This window comes from Gigantopelta aegis, chromosome 2 (assembly GCF_016097555.1).
Source record: "Gigantopelta aegis isolate Gae_Host chromosome 2, Gae_host_genome, whole genome shotgun sequence".
In the NCBI taxonomy this organism is placed as follows: Eukaryota; Metazoa; Mollusca; class Gastropoda; order Neomphalida; family Peltospiridae; genus Gigantopelta; species Gigantopelta aegis.
This window is the reverse complement of record NC_054700.1, coordinates 27,537,620-27,545,941: the sequence shown is the minus strand read 5'-3', so window position 1 is coordinate 27,545,941 and position 8,322 is coordinate 27,537,620. Positions and strand designations below refer to the sequence as shown.

At 35.8% G+C, this 8,322-nt stretch overlaps 1 protein-coding gene across 1 annotated transcript in view; it reads right to left on the bottom strand.

The window, feature by feature from the left end:
- Positions 1-5,422: 5,422 nt before the first annotated feature.
- Positions 5,423-8,322, bottom strand: part of LOC121383361 (acetylcholine receptor subunit beta-like 1) — a 22,564-nt gene continuing 19,664 nt past the window's right edge. Inside the window, exon 6 of the mRNA XM_041513346.1 lies at positions 5,423-8,322. This exon is cut by the window's right edge and continues 480 nt beyond it. The gene's annotated coding sequence lies outside the window, so the exon portion shown is untranslated.

The window sequence follows — 8,322 nt, the reverse complement described above, 5'->3', positions numbered from 1 at the left end:
GAGGCTAGGTTAGGTTAGTACATTGTGTATGCGTGTTCGCGTGCATGTGTGTGAACATAAATCTCTGTGAACATAAATCTCTGTGACACGAGCTAAACACGCCAAGCAACTACATGCAGGAGAATATTTTTTAAAAGCCAGAGTGGGGAGACGAGATAAACCTACAGATGAGTCGTTTGTTAAATGTAGTTTACAGCTCATGCCAGTGCTTATAAAACTCAAACACTACTTACTATTTGTATGAACAATGAAGGAAGGAAGGAAGGAAATGTTTTATTTAACGACGCACTCAGCACATTTTATTTACAGTTGTATGGCGTCGGACATATGGTGAAGGACCAGACAGATATTGAGGAAAGAAACCCGCTGTCGCCACTTCATGGGCTACTCTTTTCGATTAGCAGCAAGGATGAACAATGATGTCCTTTGTTGAAGACTTGAATCTAGACTGTATGTTAATAAGTATTAGGACTGGTCTCTAGACACAAATTCTACCACCATACAGCATTATTTTATGATCGATTAGCAACAAGTGGTCTTTTAAAATTCTCGACATTATCAGATTATTGATCAGGGGGTAATTAAAATGCATTTATAATCTATTTTGTGACATGCAAATTAACACATACAATTGCCTTTGATATTTGCTTGCTTAAACTGTTTTGTGTGCCTATATGGATCCAGTGCCTGATTTATAAGGGGACAAAGGGGGCAATAATTGCCCCGGGCCCCCCCTGTCAGATTTTATAAAAAAAGTAACAATTATAAAATTAGTTCTCTTTTTTATTTATTTGTCATGTAATTTAATTTCTATGTTGAGGAGCCCCCGAACCCAAGTGCCCCGGTCCCCCCAAGGTCTACATCCAGCCCTGCCTATATCCACTGAAGGTTCAGGCACTGACACGAATTCGTAAGACACTGATTTGGACAAGGCATATTCCAGCGAGTTCCCGTCAGATGTTTTTATTTGCGAGCAAACGCATTCCAGGCGAGATGGTTTCATTCGAGAGAAAACGCATTCCAGGCGAGATGGTTTCATTCGACGGAACACATACAAGGCGAGATGGTTTCATTCGAACACTGCATTACATTCCCTTGAGATACTTTTTATTTTATCCTATACCAAACTATTCAAAATGTATAGCAAACATAATACTATCAATGATAATGATAACGATACTGTGTTCATATTAATCCAAGCTTCAAGGTCGCTGTTCAAGGCTCAATACCATGAAAGAATCGCAACTTATGATCACTTACGATCAGTGTTAGGATTGTGGTAAGAAGTATTATTTCTCTATCTATAAAGATACATACTCCGTTTTGGACACATTTCCAGGTCAACTTAGAGGGTATGACCAAGACAGGCGTTGTTTAATAAATGTTAGATGATTTTCGACAAAAATTAGGTTGTACCCTTTGTAGAGGAAAAACAATTAAATCATAACCTTTATATGGCACCCATTGTGAATGTTCATTATACATATGTGGGACAGACAGACGAGCGGACGGACGGACGGACGGACGGACGGAAGGAGAAAATCTATAGTCCTCTCCGGTTGGAACGGTAGGGGACTAACAACAGATAATTCTCGATCATGTGTCACAGTGACCATGTGAAAGATCTAATAATAGAGAATTCTCGATCATATGTCACAGTTACTGTGTTAAAGATTTAATAACAGAATTCTCGATCACGTGTCAGAGTGACCGTGTTAAATATCTATTAACAGATAAATCTCGATCATGTGTCACAGTGACCGGTTTAAAGATCTGACAACAGAGAATGCTCGATCATGTGTCACAGTGACCGTTTTAAAGATCTAGTAACAAAATTCTAGATCATGTGTCACAGTGACTGTGTTAAAGATCTATTAACAAAGAATTCTAGATCATGTGTCACAGTGACTGTGTTAAAGATTTAATAACAAAGAATTCTCGATCATGTGTCACAGTAACCGTTTTAAAGATCTAGTAACAAAATTCTAGATCATGTGTCACAGTGACTGTGTTAAAGATTTAATAACAGAGAATTCTCGATCATGTGTCACAGTGACCATTTTAAAGATCTAGTAACAAAATTCTAGATCATGTGTCACAGTGACTGTGTTAAAGATCTATTAAAAAAGAATTCTCGATCATGTGTCACAGTGACCGTTTTAAAGATCTAGTAACAAAATTCTAGATCATGTGTCACAGTGACTGTGTTAAAGATCTATTAACAAAGAATTCCCGATCATGTGTCACAGTGACCGTTTTAAAGATCTAGTAACAAAATTATAGATCATGTGTCACAGTGACTGTGTTAAAGATCTATTAACAAAGAATTCTCGATCATGTGTCACAGTGACCGTTTTAAAGATCTAGTAACAAAATTCTAGATCATGTGTCACAGTGACTGTGTTAAAGATCTATTAACAAAGAATTCTCGATCATGTGTCACAGTGACCGTTTTAAAGATCTAGTAACAAAATTCTAGACCATGTGTCACAGTGACTGTGTTAAAGATCTATTAACAAAGAATTCTCGATCAGTTGTCACAGTAACCGTTTTAAAGATCTAGTAACAAAATTCTAGATCACGTGTCACAGTGACTGTGTTAAAGATCTATTAACAAAGAATTCTCGATCATGTGTCACAGTAACCGTTTTAAAGATCTAGTAACAAAATTCTAGATCATGTGTCACAGTGACTGTGTTAAAGATTTAATAACAGAGAATTCTCGGTCGTGTTACAATCAGCAGCCGATAGACCTGGGCCCTGTTCCACGAAGCGATCTTAGCCCTAAGATCACCGTAACTGCACAGCAACATATGCATTTAAGGTGATCTTAGCACCAAGATCGCTTTGTGGAACGGGGCCCAGGTGGTTCATTTTACACAGTGGTATTCGTAAATAAACACACGATTTATCGTTTTACTTGTAGCGCAGTTTGGAAGCATTCCACATAGCCATGTCATGTCATCTTCACTTAGCCTATCTACCGACCTGGTGAGATATATATATATATATATATGTCCCAATTAGACATTACCACAGTGTCTAGTTTCCAATCTAGTACCGTGGTTGGCAGAACATCAAAGTCTCCTGGGTTTCTGTTCTGTGTTATGAGACAGTCGGCAAAACGTTTGTAAGAAATAATTCGATAGAGAACACTGGCGTAGGAAGCGGGGCAAGGGGCGTGTGCCCCCCTCCCCCCCCCCCCCCCAACACACACACACACACACACACACACACACACTGTGGGAGCAGCGATGTTTTTAAAATATATATTTATACATGTATTTATATATATATATATATATATATGTGTGTGTGCGTGTGTGTGCACCCCCACCCCCACACTTTTTGGCACATTCCTACGCCCGTGGATCATTATCAGTTTTATCATAGTTTCCTTTTGAAAATGATATTTTCCATAATGTCCATCTTTTTGTAGAGGCCACACCATAAACTATTTATACATTCTCGCGATCCATCACCAGCCTCACCCGCTTTCCATCTGTGGTTGTGTACATCAGAAGTAAATTGTTTGCCTAGGCTAGTTATGATGACTATACAAATAACCTCACGCTGGTGCCCCCCCCCCCCCCCCCCCGCCCACAAATACTTTCTCTTGTTTTATATTATTTTCGACTAACTTTAGTTTTGTATTTTATATTGTTCTAAAACAATATTTAGTGTTATGATTTGCATTGTACGCACCCTTGTCTATACACAGCTGAATTCCATACCAAAGAATTCTTTCTGAATATTATCAAGAAAAGTATGTAATCGTTTATTTCCAATAACGCGCCGCGTTTCGTAATCACGCTAAGATATATAAATAACTAGGCTTTACTTATGTCTCATTTCTAGTACAATAAGACAAGGTACAATACAAGCAATACAAGCATACAACCATGTATACAAGTAAACAAGCCACTCATAGTAATGAAATCTTTAAAACGAAGCAATAAAAATAATAAAATTTTAGTAAAAGCTAAACTATTTAGCGACATAATAAAATATGTTAGCAACTTTCAGCAGTAGTCAGTGGCGGATCCAGAAAATCCATTCGGGGGGGGGATTGCCATGAGGCGGAATGCCAAGGGAACTTTGTGGGGAGGCTTGGATGGGGATCGTAAAAAAAATATATAATAAAATTATGACTGTCGCAAATGTTTTTTGTTTTGTTGTTTGTTGTTGTTTTTCGGGGGGGGGGGGGGGGGGGGGGGCGGCCACCGATCCGCCTCTGGTAGTGTTAACTATATCTAGGAGGTTTAAAAGTAATAATGATAATTTATCTGTATCTAAATTGTTATAAATGTTTACTATAGAAGCTTCTTTCCTTTACAAAACGATCCACTTGAAAACAAAGACGATTTAGGTAGATTTAAGTATTAACTTTATCGTGTGAGCCATTTTTGATAAGCTATTAGCCAACGCATCATGAAGGTGGGGAGAAGCTAAAATTCGAATGCATTCTTCTTGCAAAAATGCATTCGGTTAGGTTATTTTAATGTTATAAAAACAAAATGCATTTAATTTAAATTTATAAATGTTTATTATTCAACACAATTTAGAATTTAATACTTTCAATTCAATAGTATAAACTTACTGAATACAAACACATAATACATATATGCATGTGTTAAAGACGAAAGACACACTATATTTCTAGTCATGCAAAATAACACACATGGTTCTTTTCCAAAGGAGAGGTAATATTACTAGAAATGTATTATAGGTGAACATTTTTTACATTTAAAAAACAAAATCAGGCAGGATAACAATTCAATATTCAAGTGAACTTTATATTTGTAGGAAACATATTTTTCTTTTGATAAATTCTTTAACATATTAGACCATGAATGCGCGAATCAGGCCCCTCCTAAAAGTCTAGTACTTAGCAAAAGAATATACGGAATTTGTTTTCAATGGGAAACAGAATATATAGTTTTTTCGTGGGTGGGAAAAGTTGCCATGTATATAATGCATGTCCGTGTACTATTGAATTCTGTAGGCACACTGTTCCCGGATGCTGTAGATTGCCTTTATAAACATTACACCTAGTCCTAGACACACTCTGCACCCGCCCCTGCCACGGATAGATATAGTGAATACTAAAAGAGTTTCCTTCAGAGACAATACTCACACATAATAATAATATTAAGAACAGTCCCCTAAGCGAATGAGTATAGTAGTATACATATAAAGGCATACTGTCACAGATTTAAGGACCTTATTTCTCTAAAAATGGATAATAAATAGAAATTACATTAATTACTGAAAATCAAATCTAGCTATTGCATCACCTTAACTGAACCATGATGGAGTGAAATCCATGTCAACCCTCTCGGCAATTTTAGTTTTTGAATTATGGACCATTGCCATAATTCAATTATTTTTACGAAATATCATTAATAAATGGAGTATGGTGGTTATAAAGATGGTTGAATAAAGTACATTTAGGGACAAATCAAATTCTTTTTGCTCAGGTAATACTTTGTTAGAACATTAAATAGGTCAGTGGTCTGTGACAATATACATTTAATACAAAATGGAAAATACCTTCCAGTATAACAGGCCGTAGGGACCAGGGGGAGGGGTGTGTGTACAAACCCCACTTGAAGACGAAAATGTACTTTTTCCTCCTCTATATAAATAAAAATAAAATGTGGCTTGTTGCCCCCTCACTAGAGACTGGCCCCTCCACTAAAGGTTGTGCCCGACCCCTCACTCCAGATACCGTCCCAAAAGGCCTGCATAATCAAATGTAACTAAAGTTGTATATATGAATTTTTACCACATTATCTTCCAGTAAGGAAAGCCGATGCCCTCAGTCTATTGACAAGTAACGTGTGTTTACATTGTATGACTTTCACATACCGTAAGTCGTCTAATAATGAAAAGCTCATTACAAGTTAATCAATGACCGTTTGCATTCATACTCTACAAACGTTCACCCAAACAATACTATAAAAGTCTAAGAGGCTAAACAAACTGATTCTATTTTGTTAAATCATACAGGCAACTTAAATTATAAGAAATTATCTCGAGTTTTGTTCGGTTTGTTCTAAGCGGAGTCATAGAGTGCGAAAACTAATCAGAGGTTATGAACATTTAACAACCGTATTTCCCGATGTGAAAGACTAAAAATATCTCTTGTACAGAGGTGTAATAAATATAGATTACTTTATGAGCGGGAGTGCTATACAGAATTCATGAAACGAGTTTGTGAATTATTTATTTATTATCCAGAAACTGTGATTTGTAATACACATTAAACATTGTAATCGTTTCACAGTTGATGTTAATAACATTCGGCGTCGTCAATTACAATGACACAGAATGATGTCAATTTCACAGCCGCGACCGCCGGTAGTTTGCAGCCGCTATTGCGACTTATGACGTCAGACATGTGCCATAATAGTTTTTAAGGTATTGTTATGGCCCATGTCTTAAAGACAGTGTGAGAAATACGATATATGTGTAACCGGTTATTGTAAATCATATGGGTAATAAAAATAGATATATAACGATAATAAAATGTATCTTTGATCTAGTAACTAGTGGTTTTGGAGCGATTTATATCCTCAGTATTTCTGTCAGTATCTGGTTCACATATTGTCTTTTTATGTATCCAAATTGAGGAACCACTAATCTTAGTACACTTGTTCCAACTAAAACAATGGATATTGGGAAGACATGACATAAATTTCATTCTCAAACATCAGCCATATGAAATTTTATAAGTAGAACTTCTTTTTTTTTCAAACTATTTGGAAGGTTGTCAACACCGTAATGGGTATGTTGATTCTGTACCAAAATCCAATTACTATTAGGCTAGTCTATTGATAACTTTAAAGTGTAATGTGAATCCTAGATGATCGATGACAGTGACCAGACATTGAGTATGAACACACGATGGCGTGACAAAGCTAAGCAGTCGGGTTACTGGACGAGGAATAGAGCCGTTAGTAGTTCTCAAAAATATAGATTAGGGCCATTCTGTTTGACTTTTGTTACCAAATAAGCCGAGCATAAAATTTGGTACCTGAAACATTAATACTGCAACGAAGGTGAACTCGGTCAAATGAAATCTCAATGACACAATCGTATCATGTACTAAGCTATTACATATATATATATATATATATATCCCTTCAGTTAACGCATACATCATTAATATAATTATATAAAACCTCGCCCTTAAAAGTAATTGATAAAAATAGTTTATTTTACTGTAACAGGAAGTGTTTTTATCTAGCTTGGTATGTCATGGTCAGTGGCACTTCACACGTTTAAAACATAACGGCAACAGGTAGACTGATACTAGTTCAAATCAAATAACATTAATTTACTGGCCACAAAACTACGCACCGTGTTGTCACACATCTGTAACAGGGCAAGCATGGCCGTGTTCAGTGAGTTATTCAAATGCTGGGGCAATTTTCACTCTCAACCCATCAGATGAAATATTTAATCTAAAGACTTAAATTTATATGAAACAAACTAATACAAATAAGAACAGAAGGGAAACTTGTTAGGCAATGGTAAAGTGTCTTGTCTTAGATTGTTTCCAAAAACAAATATAATTTTAAAATAGTGTATACAACTTGAACCGTCTCTAATGAATATAGGAAACATGTTTAAAATATCATACATAACAAATGAACTTTGTTAATGAAAACTGACTGAAAACATTTGACCAATACAAAAATATTACTATTAATAGTCCAGGTTGCCTACAATTATTATCATATTTATGATCATGCAAAAAGAATTTATTCAAATATTTTCAATACGAGAAACGGTACACGCCAAAACCACGCTTTCCTCTATACCAACTTTCATTCAAACTCCATTCTCAATAATGTACAGCTCTGAGTGCCAAGGTCAACGTCATTAAGAATATATAGTTCGATTACTTTACACAGAGAAAACGTTCACGGTTTATGTTTACATTACAGGATGCATAGAACGAACCAAACTGCACAGGTGAAATGTACCTTTATATGGTTAAAACTGATGTACGCATCCCTTCAGTCAACATAATGACTATAGATATAAACACTACACCTTCATACCATTAAGCCTAAATGAAAAATAAAACAATTTAAGTCACTGCTTTCAGATATAAAAAAAACATTCTTGAATATCCCAATGCTGCACAAAAATCACATGTTGTTATTAGTGCACCCTGCACGTTTCAAACATAATAGTACTTCGTATATTAAAATCAAATTATATTTCTTTACTTGCCATATAAAAGAAAAAAATCATAACAAGTCCTGTTACATATCGCATTAATGCCAGGCATGGGAGTATTCAAATTTA